General features: G+C 39.3%; 1 long non-coding RNA gene across 1 annotated transcript; it reads right to left on the minus strand.

Moving 5' to 3' along the window:
- Positions 1-4749: 4749 nt before the first annotated feature.
- Positions 4750-13132, minus strand: LOC145867275 (uncharacterized). Its single transcript, XR_014383284.1, has 2 exons — positions 8081-13132; positions 4750-7893 (listed from the first exon to the last, which is right to left on the minus strand). It is a non-coding gene; the product is annotated as an uncharacterized LOC145867275 (long non-coding RNA).
- Between the last annotated feature and the right edge of the window lie 754 nt (positions 13133-13886).

Genomic DNA, 13886 nt, shown 5'->3' on the forward strand with positions numbered 1-13886 from the left:
ATGCATGGACTAAAAAACAAACTTGAAACCATTTTTCTCAGATTCACTGTGTGTGTAGACTGCTCCTTGTCTTTTCTAGGGCAGTAGTTCAGGTGGCTGTGTGTGTAGACTGCTCCTTGTCTTTTCTAGGGCAGTAGTTCAGGTGGCTGTTTGTGTAGACTGCTCCTTGTCTTTTCTAGGGCAGTAGTTCAGGTGGCTGTGTGTGTAGACTGCTCCTTGTCTTTTCTAGGGCAGTAGTTCAGGTGGCTGTTTGTGTAGACTGCTCCTTGTATTTCTAGGGCAGTAGTTCAGGTGGCTGCCCTTGCTCTTAGTCTGCCTCCTGTCTCTCCTATCATCATAGACAGTTGTGGGAAAAGTACGCAATTGTCATACCTGAGTAAAAGTCTACAAATATTTGGTTCTATATATACTTAAGTATGAAAAGTAAAATTAAAAGTATAAATCGTTTCATTCCTTCTATTAAGAAAATCAGATGTCACCATTATCTTGTTTTTTAAAATGTATGGATAGCCAGGGGCACATACCAAAACGAAGACGTAATTTACAAAAGATGCATTTGTGTTTCCTGACTCCGCCAGATCAGAGACAGTAGAGATGACCATGTGTTGTCTTGATAAGTGAATTAGACCATTTTCCTGTCCTGTCTAAGCTTTCAAAATGTAACGAGTACTTTTGGGTGTCAGGTAAAATGTATAGATTAAAAAGTACATTATTTTCTTTGGGAATGTAGTGATGTAAAATTATCAAAAATACAAATTCAAAAGTAAAGTACAGATACCCCCCAAAAAACAACTTATGTAGTACTTTATAGTACTTTACACCACTGGCCATGGGTACACCTTCCTGAAAACAATGACTCCATACTTTTCTGAAACCTGTTCTGCCAGTTCATGTCCTTACATTTACATTTTAGTAGACACTCTTATCCAGAGCAACCTACAGTAATGAATGCATACATTTTCATTTCATACATTGATTATTATTTTTATTTTTCGCACTGGCCCCCCGTGGGAATCGAACCCACAACCCTGGCGTTGCAAACGCCATGCTCTAAGAACTGAGCCACAGGGAAGACTAGAATGTTCCATTGTGGTTACCCAAAGAGATGACAAGATAGTTCACACATTCATCATCCAGGGTTACTGTCAAACAGACATGTGACATTTCTGGTTCGTCCATAACTTGTTTCCTGCTTGTAGCAGGCCGTGTTTACAGGAATCCTTTTCTCTAACTAGAAATGAAATGTGATTTCATGAGAATATTTTTCTGCAGTGAGAGTGTAATGCAAGTCAAGCTGTCCTTGGATGTATGTCAACAAGATTTATAACCAGCATTGTTAAATTAACTGTTGTCATTATTTAAAAAAAAATCTATGCTGTCATTTTCTATGTTAGCTTGCTTTTAAAATGTTTTATTGTCACAGACAGCGGATAGATGCAGTGAAATGTGTTGTTTTACAGGTCAGCCATAGTAGTATGATAGATGCAGAGAAATGTGTTGTTTTACAGGGTCAGCCATAGTAGTACGATAGATGCAGTGAAATGTGTTGTTTTACAGGGTCAGCCATAGTAGTATGATAGATGCAGTGAAATGTGTTGTTTTACAGGGTCAGCCATAGTAGTATGATAGATACAGTGAAATGTGTTGTTTTACAGGGTCAGCCATAGTAGTACGATAGATGCAGTGAAATGTGTTGTTTTACAGGGTCAGCCATAGTAGTATGATAGATGCAGTGAAATGTGTTGTTTTACAGGGTCAGCCATAGTAGTATGATAGATGCAGTGAAATGTGTTGTTTTACAGGGTCAGCCATAGTAGTATGATAGATGCAGTGAAATGTGTTGTTTTACAGGGTCAGCCATAGTAGTATGATAGATGCAGTGAAATGTGTTGTTTTACAGGGTCAGCCATAGTAGTATGATAGGTGTGTTGTTTTACAGGGTCAGTCATAGTAGTATGATAGATGCAGTGAAATGTGTTGTTTTACAGGGTCAGCCATAGTAGTATGATAGATGCAGTGAAATGTGTTGTTTTACAGGGGCAGCCATAGTAGTACGATAGATGCAGTGAAATGTGTTGTTTTACAGGGTCAGCCATAGTAGTATGATAGATGCAGTGAAATGTGTTGTTTTACAGGGTCAGCCATAGTAGTACGATAGATGCAGTGAAATGTGTTGTTTTACAGGGTCAGCCATAGTAGTATGATAGATGCAGTGAAATGTGTTGTTTTACAGGGTCAGCCATAGTAGTATGATAGATACAGTGAAATGTGTTGTTTTACAGGGTCAGCCATAGTAGTACGATAGATGCAGTGAAATGTGTTGTTTTACAGGGTCAGCCATAGTAGTATGATAGATGCAGTGAAATGTGTTGTTTTACAGGGTCAGCCATAGTAGTATGATAGATGCAGTGAAATGTGTTGTTTTACAGGGTCAGCCATAGTAGTATGATAGGTGTGTTGTTTTACAGGGTCAGTCATAGTAGTATGATAGATGCAGTGAAATGTGTTGTTTTACAGGGTCAGCCATAGTAGTATGATAGATGCAGTGAAATGTGTTGTTTTACAGGGTCAGCCATAGTAGTATGATAGATGCAGTGAAATGTGTTGTTTTACAGGGTCAGCCATAGTAGTATGATAGATGCAGTGAAATGTGTTGTTTTACAGGGTCAGCCATAGTAGTACGGCGCCCCTGGAGCAAATTAGGTGTAAGTGCCTTGCTTAAATTAAGGGCACAGACAGATTTTTACCTTGACGGCTTAACAAACACTCTAACCACTAGTCTATCTGACCACACCCTAAAATAAGATAATGTTAAGTGTTTAAATGTAGTCCATAGTATTAGGATTATGTACACAGCTATTCTACTATACAGTTACAAACTGCTGCTACACATTTGGTCAAAGACCAGTTCAGACTGAAACCAGCCTTAGTATCTGTTTTATCTGGGGACAAATTGTCCTGGTTCAATTATCTTCTGTTATATCTGGGGACAAAGTGTCCTGGTTCAATTATCTTCTGTTATATCTGGGGACAAAGTGTCCTGGTTCAATTATCTTCTGTTATATCTGGGGACAAAGTGTCCTGGTTCAATTATCTTCTGTTATATCTGGGGACAAAGTGTCCTGGTTCAATTATCTTCTGTTATATCTGGGGACAAAGTGTCCTGGTTAATTACCTTCTGTTTCAGGGAAAATGGAGGGTCAAATTTGCTGTAAGTTACTGGTGTTTTCCTTGGTATTCTATCAGGCTCTGAGTTCAGGCCATCCCGACCATGACACCCTCACACACTCCATGAGACAGCCAGCGATCCAGTTATCACCAGAATAAACATGGTACAATCCCACAGAAAAATGATGGCGTAACTCGCATTGAAATGCAAGTACCCAGATAATGGTAAGAAAGATTGAAAATAAATTATTTAAAAGCTAGAGAGAATATAGTAGACGGTATGTGTCAGAAAGTGATTGATGATCTATTTATGTGTCTTATGTTTATGCCCTTTCAAGGACATCCTGTCCAGATGTCCTCATGCTATTTAGGGTGTGCTTTTGTAACACGATAGTGCAGCAGTAAAGCAAATGTTTGCAATAAATAGTAATGGCCTGATAATTGATGTGTGGTGATCTTGGGAACAGTTGGTTATTGTTGTAGTGAATGGGGGAGGCCTGAATTTGAACTGTTTGAATAATGTGTGTAGTGAGCTTGTGACCATCTGCAGAATGAAAAATACATTTCCGGGGTAGGTCTGCCTGAGTATAAGTAAGTGTTAGACTTGTCCTGTGAACACTACAAGCGACAAGAAACCTCAAGAGAGATAAACCACAGAAAACTCTAAAGAAGAAATGAATAAAACATGGATTTGTTCAGTACTGACACCCCCGTGACGACCTTAACATCAGAAGTAGGACCCCGGCTAAAACATAGAGAAAGGGAGTATAAAGAGTATAAATTATCAATATATGATGCTCCAAAAACTGGTTTTCTAAATTTGAATAGAACCCAAATATCGCCTGTAACTATGTACAAATCACAGGGCTAGCTATACAGACCAGTGGTAATGTATCCTACATGTTGGGGGTGATGAGATAGCTATACAGACCAGTGGTAATTTATCCTACATGTTGGGGGTGATGAGCTAGCTATACAGACCAGTGGTAATTTATCCTACATGTTGGGGGTGATGAGCTAGCTATACAGACCAGTGGTAATTTATCCTACATGTTGGGGGTGATGAGCTAGCTATACAGACCAGTGGTAATTTATCCTACATGTTGGGGTGATTAGCTAGCTATACAGACCAGTGGTAATTTATCCTACATGTTGGGGGTGATGAGCTAGCTATACAGACCAGTGGTAATTTATCCTACATGTTGGGGGTGATAAGCTAGCTATACAGACCAGTGGTAATTTATCCTACATGTTGGGGATAATGAGCTAGCTATACAGACCAGTGGTAATTTATCCTACATGTTGGGGGTGATAAGCTAGCTATACAGACCAGTGGTAATTTATCCTACATGTTGGGGGTGATAAGCTAGCTATACAGACCAGTGGTAATTTATCCTACATGTTGGGGATAATGAGCTAGCTATACAGACCAGTGGTAATTTATCCTACATGTTGGGGATGATGAGCTAGCTATACAGACCAGTGGTAATGTATCCTACATGTTGGGGATGATGAGCTAGTGTTAGGGCTGCGTCAATTCAATTCTGGTATCAGAACAAAATTTAACACTAGGCTACTGAATATATTTTCAGCTGTTTATTAATAGAATTAGTCAAGCAGAATAAATGGTAAATGCAATCTTCGTATATACGGGTTCACTGTAACACCTCGCAGGGCAAACAGAGAACTGAAAATGACATCATAAGTTCTTCATTAAATACTCTGACAGAGATAGTTCCCGCTCACTGCTGGCCTGTCAGAAGGAGGATGAGCGTGGTTTAAACTTACTCATCCTATCGTTGGCGTGCAGGCTGGTCCCAGCCTCTAGACGCATCTTTGTTGCCAAGCATAGTTGTCTTCTAGCTTATCTTCATGTGTGTACCCGAGAGTCAGACACCCAAGGACAGTGCCTGTTCTTGTGCCACAGTCATTCTCCTCTCTATCAGTTCCTCACATACACCTGTCCATGAGCGGCCCCACAACCAGGCATTGTGTGTGTGTGTCACGAGTCTACTCAGCCTACACTCCTACTAGCCAGCAACCCTCCAGTTAGTCATGTCTATTATATGTTGCTCAATCTATGTTAATACAATATAAACCTCTTAGTGCATTACAGTCCGTTCATACTTAGGCCTACATCTACTGTAAATGGTAATGCATCACATCTAATAAGTGAAATAAAACCCAACAATCCCCCTTTTCACACCCGAAGAACATTCCACAATACGACATTTCAGAGAAATGTAGGATTCCCCCTTTTGACACCCGCTAGGGTGTCACTCACTAAAATACAATACAAACACTTTTATTAATAGGCAATAACAATAACAAAAACCTTCAGTCCTCCAGCTACACCTAACCTGTACTAGGTTGACTACCAGCCACCCAGGAACTTCAAACCTTCACATAAGGAAAGACAAATAGTACACGGGATAAATTCAGAACATATTATTAAAAAAAAAAATACATAAAAAGAAGACCATTTTGCGACAGTGGCTACACCTAACATGTATGGGACAGACTTTTTGTCCCAGTACTTAAAACCTTCACATCCACCTGCCACTACATTCAATACATATGAGAACATTTTGGATAAGCTTTATTCAACCACTTCCCCAACAGCAAACCAAGGATCATTCCGGTTGCTCGGACAACTTCTGTAAGATATTTTCTCAAGCAAGGGATTATGCAGGCAACACAACACAACAATAATAAGAACACAAGCACTAGGGTCAGAAATCCAGTAACCACCATAGATGTGTACTTACCAAAAAAGATGTTCAGCCAATTCCCCTCATATACCCCTGCTACACCCTTCATTTCAGCAGATAGCTTGTCAAGTCCCAGTAGGGCTTTGGTAATGCTACCATCAGGGCTAGTGTTATTAGGGATAAAAGTACAGCATTGTTCACCAAACGTTTTATACACCCCCCATTATTAGCCAATATCATATCCAACTCCAATCTATTTTGTCTAGCGGTTCTAGTGGTAGCCTCTAGTTGCTCAGCCATACCTGTCAGTGCAGTGCGAGTATAGTTAACAAATCTCTGTTACACACACATCAGTAAAGAACTCAACCCAGCTTTAGGCGGCTGTATTTTTCCCACAGTACACATACATTCCTTATCAACCTTGCCACCTGTCTTCTAATCTCCTGCCCACTAGCCGTTCCCAGGCCGTTGTTACTCTCCCTAACTTAGGGAGGCTTCTTCTCCTGTTCCGTTCCCAAGGTCGTCTTATCAACTCTGCCCTGCTCATTCTGGTAACAGTGTCTTACTCACACAGTATTGGAATATAGTTTTTAACCCATTATTATAGCTGTATTTCCAATACATTTCAACAGGTTATAAGGTTTCTGAGTGAAATCTTTTAGTCAAACCTTTCATTACATCCACCCGATTGGCTAAGTATTTCACATACATTATAACACATCTATTTTTATTGGATTCAGAAATTTCACACAAAATCAAACTAATTCAGGAAACTCTAAAGATGGTCGCATCTTATCATGGGCTCCTCATAATTGAATGAATCCTCCACCATCCCACTGGTCTGAACTTGGAATCGGTCCGTATCTCACCATCTGCTCCGTCATCGATCTCTCCAGAGCCCTGGAAATGAGACCTCTCGCACAAGGGACCAAACAACAACCACATAATATCAACACAGTCATACAGGTGAAAGCAGCCCACAACACAGTGATTACAACCTTTTTCCATTTCCCAAACATGAGCTATATTATCAGAAATGTACGTACAGCAATGAACCTAATCATTCTACCTACACCATCCTCTTTTGCCAGTAACATATCGAGAGTCAGTCTATTTTACCAGGTCATGGTCATGAGGGAGGTGGCGGATAATTGGTCAGAGAACCTCTTTACTGCATCCCCGTTTTCATTCATGAATCTCTGTTGATTATAAAAGATGTCATTAATCTCATCCACATTTTTATTTATTGTCAACCACCAAAATAATGTAGTGTTAAAGCCTTCACATATTTGATTCATAACTTTGTATTTATCTGGAACTTCCCTTAGGACGCCAATAGCATCCATCTAGACAAAGCTAATCCCATCCTGATCAAAACTCCTGTGCCTTTTTTAGCCTCCTATAACTGGCCTCTGATGACTAACTCGAACTGGTTGGACCAATAACCCCAGGGCGCAAGTTCCTAACCATCCTTTGTGGTCATTTCTGTCGTATGCGTCCTTTGCTGGTACTAGCCCACCCTTCATCAGTTATAGGTGCTGTGAGGTTAAGAATTTTCTATTCATATTTCAAACCAAATTCAGTCACATTAACGATTACTTTCAGCCATTAAAATCATATGAGTTCTCGGTGCCATTCTTGTATCTATAACACTGGTACTCATCAGGAGTTAAGGTGAACCGAGGTGGGTTGGCTGAGTACTTCAATCTGGCCAACCCCAATTCCTGTACAGTTGTCTTCTTTCCCAGGAAATTGTTTAATGTTTACCTTAAATTCTACATCTTGATCTTCTTTGATTCCTTATTCTGTATGTCACTCATCAGTGTATTATATAGTTTATATTTTCATTCTTATAAATGACAACGGTGTCATATGATTAGTACCGGAAGGTGGTGGATCTGAATGTATCAGAAAGATTAGACTATGATGCAGCTCAGAGTCTCTACTCTTCCCAAAAACCGCCAACCCTCTCCTGCCCTTAGTCTCTCTGCTAGGTACCACCCCATACTCACACCTACATTACATTTTAGTCATTTAGCAGACGCTCTTATCCAGAGCGACTTACAGCAGTGAATGCATACATTTCATACATGGCCCCCCGTGGGAATCAAACCCACAACCCTGGCATTGCAAACACCATGCTCTACCAACTGAGCTACAGTTGGCTCTACCAACTGAGCTACCAACTGAGCTACAGCTACCTCTAGGAGCACACACAGTGATGAACGGTCGGGATAGGAAATCTTCGTTAAGGAGGTAACCCCCGGACCCTGTTGGTACTCGGTTCTTCTCCTAACTCTGTGTGTGATCAGCAGTGCTCATATGTGTACATACCTTCTTGCAGTGGATAATGTGGACCCAAGTGACTCTCTCAGCTTTTCTAATGGCAAAGGCAATGGTTTAACAGCACCTGGTATGGGCCTTCCCAACGGGGCTGCTTCCAGTCTTTTCTCCTCAGGGACTGGATCCACACCCACCCAGTCTCCTAGTTGTACTGAGTGAATCACCTTCTCCTGTAATTCACCTGTTGAACACAAAATCTTGGACATACGGGTTTGGTTAACAAACAGTCTTCTCATGTGTCTGTTAGTATATCTTCAACTTCTATGTCTTCCTGTTCTGGTATCTCTAACTCTGGCATTCTATAGGCTCTACCTGATTAGCTAAACTGTCATCCATCATTTAAAGAGATCCCAGTAAACCAACTCTAGGGATAATATCTTGACCTCATTTTTTAGTTACCATAATCATGTCCACCAAGTAAGTTGGGAACGCTTCTACCCATTTGCTATACTTATCTATTATTGTTAAACACCCCTTCTTCCCCTCAAATCTAAAATGAAATGTATGCATTCACTACTGCAAGTCGCTCTGGATAAGAGCGTCTGCTAAATGACTAAAATGTAAATGTAAATGTCAATCGGAATAGTTCACTAAGTCCATTTCCAAATGTTGGAATGGATATTCTACAAAAAATGTTTTTGTTTAAGTAATTATCCTTGTTTATCCTAACCTGTTCTATCACCTGCTCTACCATACTCCCCCTATTTATACATGGCTCAAGCCATGTATCAATATTGCTGCATATCTAAACAAATTATCCTTATGTCAGCCCTTCTCTTGTAGGATTGCCCCCTTTCATTTTCCACATGTCCAATTCTCCCTGGGGCATTCACCCTTAGCTACCCTGTAACAATTCTCTGTCAAGTGTCTTATTTAAGATTTATCTGTGCTGCTTTGTATGGTTTTAAATGCCTATGTGCTTGTCTGTGTAAACAGTCATATCTCTTCTTAGCGAATTTACCAAACATAAACTTAAAATCAAAACTAAAATACATGCCAAATGGAGCCGATAGTCTCTCCATGAATTAATATCCTAACTAAGCGACCCAAACTAAATTCTCTTCCTATCTTCTATTCTTATTATGTATTTACTGTCTGTCCCAGTATTATTTCTGTCCTCACCTGTTTATAATTTAACTTTGCTGGTCCGTTGGCTTAGAATATATCCTAATACTTGACATAAGTCTACCATTATTAAACTTATTCAACAACAAAATATAATAATACTATTATATTAATTCCACAGCCTTGTTGTGTTAAATCTCTTCCACTGAATTCAACCACAGCTGACTTCCTAAGGGAAAATAAACGTATCTAGATAATGTAAAAAGTACCCCTAATTATCAAACGATATTCACATAACATAATCAGATCAAAATTATTAATCTAAACTACTCCACAAAGAAAAATTATTGTACCCTTATCGTCATTCTGTCTTCTCATTGGTTCAAATTGTCAATTGTGTCTAAGAACTTTAACTCCATCATAATTATCAGTTCTACAAATTTCCTTAAAGTCAGTATCACAAATGACCTTAAATTCACCATCCAAATGGCTTTTCAATGTGGCTGATCAGACCACACAGGGAAGCCACTAGAGGGGTCAAAAGTCATACCACCCTTTCAGAACCGTGTTTCTTACTACATTAGACAAATGAAAGCTAAGAACTTTATCTACATTTTGTATCCCAGGTTCCCAGGACATTCCCTATCAAAAGAATTTCACGTGTTTAATTAAAACTCAGAAAATAAAACTTAAACGATTCCATGGGTGTATAACTTCTAAGATTCCATGTGTGTATACCCCTTTAAGATATCCTGTCCCTAGGAATTTGAAACGCTCCTTTTTCCAGAAAATACAACCACTTGGTCAGCATTTCATCCTACTACACCGATTCAAAAACCCAAACGTTGACTACAATAAAACCTAATGATACTTATAATTCCATTGTACTCCCCCCAATCATTAGTTTTAAACTTAATTGAACATGCGCTACCCTTGGATACAATATTTTACTTCAATCTATGAAACCCCATATTTTAACGTACTACTTGACTAATTTAACCCAAGATTGCTTAAAACCTTAAAGCCCCTTCAGTTTGTCTGCAAACCGGCCCATTCTGTTTGCTAGGAATACCCTGCCATTATACACAACTGTGTTTAATGTGCACCGTCCCTGTAAAAATAAAATTAACTCCACCTTTAATTCACTTTAATGACTTGATATTTTTCCATGCAATGTTCAATTCACCGGTGTTACTAAACAATCAATACCACGACTCAATAACCAGAATTTATCACAAAACTTTTACGATTCCATTATTCAGACCAGAATCGCTTCCAGCCACATACTCATAGGAATAAAATATTACCTATTTTCAAACAGCGTTCTGCCTTTCCTCTATCGCAAGATTAATACCAATGTTACAACTGTATCTCTCGTTTGGCTTCACACTTATGAAATGTCTATGACCTTAAATGTAACATGTAAATCGCCAAATTTATAAAATACTGAGTACAACTTAATACTACTCCCTTCAAACCTATCCGCTCATTATAATTCATTAGATTTCGGTAACTGTCGCTTCAATTTAAACTAAACAAGCCATCAAAATGTTTGGTTTATACCTTAACAACCACTAACAACCGTACCTTTCCAGGCAAAACACACCAACAGTTGAATAACAATCAGCACCTACATTTTTTATCCACTGATGCATAGGCTGAGAAGCGAACCCGAGTCTCCCGCATGGCAGGCGAGACTTCTACCACAGAACCACCAACGCGCTATTGAACTGATGGACACTCCTCGCAAATAACCGTATTTATCAATGTCTGTAGTCGTACAATAAGGCACGTACTATCGATACAATTTCCAGAATATTGCCCTAATGTAAACGTCTAAGCCTTTCCCATGCGACCGTTGACTCTGCCTCTCTCTCCTTCTACACTTGCCTTCTTCTGCGGGCTCCAGACAGCCACACCCTGGCTATGTCTAACCCTCGACATGCTGTTTCCCTGTCTTGTCCCCACATACCTTATGCATCTTTCTTACCATTAGTACCAACTTTTCCACATCCAAACTTCCATCAAATTCATACTTCCTTCTCCACATTGGACCGAAATAAATATTTATTTTATAACATTTAACTCCATGTATCGCTCATCTCCCGTTAATTCCTGCACCTCCTTTAAGGTGTTTGTTTGTTAAATTACTATCGTAGTTATTCTGCTCCTTTTCCCACTCTAGAATTTTTAGAAGGAGTATTCGTATGAATCTTAAATTATATTTTATTCTATGTGTTTTTTTTAAAACTATGATTCAATTACAATCTGTGTGTACTTGCTATTGATCTCTATGTGTGTGCTGTATTTTCCTTTGTCCATGTCCTATTGGTAATTTCCTCTAGGATCCCAGAATAATTTCTTTCATGACTTTTGATAGATCCATTAGGTCTCACATGTATATGGCTTTTGACCCTCTTATCCATCTCACACGCAATTATCCTCTTACCCCTGTGGAAACTTCCCAATGTGTCTATGTGTTGCAATATCTCCTTTATTCTACACCTAATTTGGACATATAATTTTATCTTCAAACTTCTATTATGCTATCCTTCCCTTGCCTTTAAGTTCCTAATTTATTAGCCCCCTTTTATCTCACCTACAACCTCACCTCCTTTCCTAAGAATTACTCCGCCGAACCCTTAATGTTACGGATCTTGCCGGTCACCCAGTATTCTATATAAAATTTCCCGATCCTTGCCGGGGTAATTCCTCGAACCTAATCGTACCCTACGTTACGAATCTTGCCGATACCAATTACTAAACCAATTATTCCCTATATCTTCGAACCTAATCGTACCCTCGAAGTTACGAATCTTGCCGAAAGATTTCAGTATTCTCCCTGAACCTAACCGCACCTTTGTTTTCACAAATCTTTCCAGTGGACCAATACTCTATGGTACCATGGTACTAACAACACATTCACCACAGGTTTGCATGTCACATTTACATTTAAGTCATTTAGCAGACGCTCTTATCCAGAGCGACTTACAAATTGGAATTGGAACTCACAATTATGACTCTATAATATTTCTTATCTACTCATAATAATTCATAATTTGGTTCACTTACATCGAACAGGTGCTTCACAAAATGAATTTGGTTAAAGCCAATATGCAGATCTTTAGTTATTATAACAATAGGTGTCTGCTTACCTGTTTTTAGTTGTCCGGACTCTTTGTGAAGCACACCGTTCCACGATAGCGATGTCCAATTGGCTGATCAATACTCAGCGAAGTCCCTTTACCAGATCACGTCGGGGTCACCATGTTAGGTCGCGTCAATTCGAATCTGGTATCAGAACAAAATAGTCAGCACATGGTAACTTCTGATTTCTTTGTACTTTAATTAATGCAAACACTTGAAGGGTAAATAGGTGGTTCGTATATACGGGCTCCCTGTAACACCTCGCAGGGCAAAACAGAGAACTGAGTTTCACATCCTTTGCTTTTCATTAAATACTCTGACAGAGATAGTTCCCGCTCACTGCTGGCCTGTCAGAGGGAGGATGAGCGTGGTTTAAACTTACTCATCCTATCGTTGGCGTGCAGGTTGGTCCCAACCTCGAGACGCCTCCTGTTGCCGGGCGTAGTTATTATCTTTGGCAGTCGATTTATCTTGTGACTGCACAATGCACAGTTCTCTAAAACCCCGACACCCCTCCGCATATACATTTCACCCATATCCTGCCCTTATCTTTTAACAAGCTCTTCCATATCCCTGATTTACAGCATCTGCATTCTTTCCATATGACTCAACATCCCATGAGCCCCTTCCTCTCACACAGCAGTATGCTCTTATCATATAGAGTATAAACTTAATATTATAGCATAGCTTCTTTGTTATATTATTTAGGTTATGCAAACAAATAGTTGGTCAAACCCTAACACTCACAAGGGGGCATAACGTTACATGTACAATACTATCCCATTTTGGAAACGTTACATGGACAATACTATCCCATTTTGGAAACGTTACATGTACAATACTATCCCATTTTGGAAACGTTACATGGACAATACTATCCCATTTTGGAGACGTTACATGGACAATACTATCCAATTTTGGAAACGTTACATGTACAATACTATCCCATTTTGGAAACGTTACATGGACAATACTATCCCATTTTGGAGACGTTACATGGACAATACTATCCAATTTTGGAAACGATACATGTACAATACTATCCCATTTTGGAAACGTTACATGTACAATACTATCCCATTTTGGTAACGTTACATGTACAATACTATCCCATTTTGGAAACGTTACATGGACAATACTATCCCATTTTGGAAACGTTACATGTACAATACTATCCCATTTTGGAAACGTTACATGTCCGCCCCCTTGTGGAGGGAAATTAATATCTTAGATGGTAGCTGTAGATGGGTTTCGAATGCATAATGGTATTAATACAGTGTCTAGACTACCTCTTTTGTATAAATGCCCTTCAGAATCCAAACACAGTATTGCCACGCAGCAAAATGTTGCGTATAATCTTTCAAGTCAGCCTGATAAAATATTGAACAATTTGTGTACAAAGATATCTTGAAATGTGATATTAGGGCTGTATGGCAGTACTGTTACTGTATG

Source organism: Salmo salar, unplaced genomic scaffold (genome assembly GCF_965601325.2).
Source record: "Salmo salar unplaced genomic scaffold, fSalSal1 ptg000257l, whole genome shotgun sequence".
Lineage (NCBI taxonomy): Eukaryota > Metazoa > Chordata > Actinopteri > Salmoniformes > Salmonidae > Salmo > Salmo salar.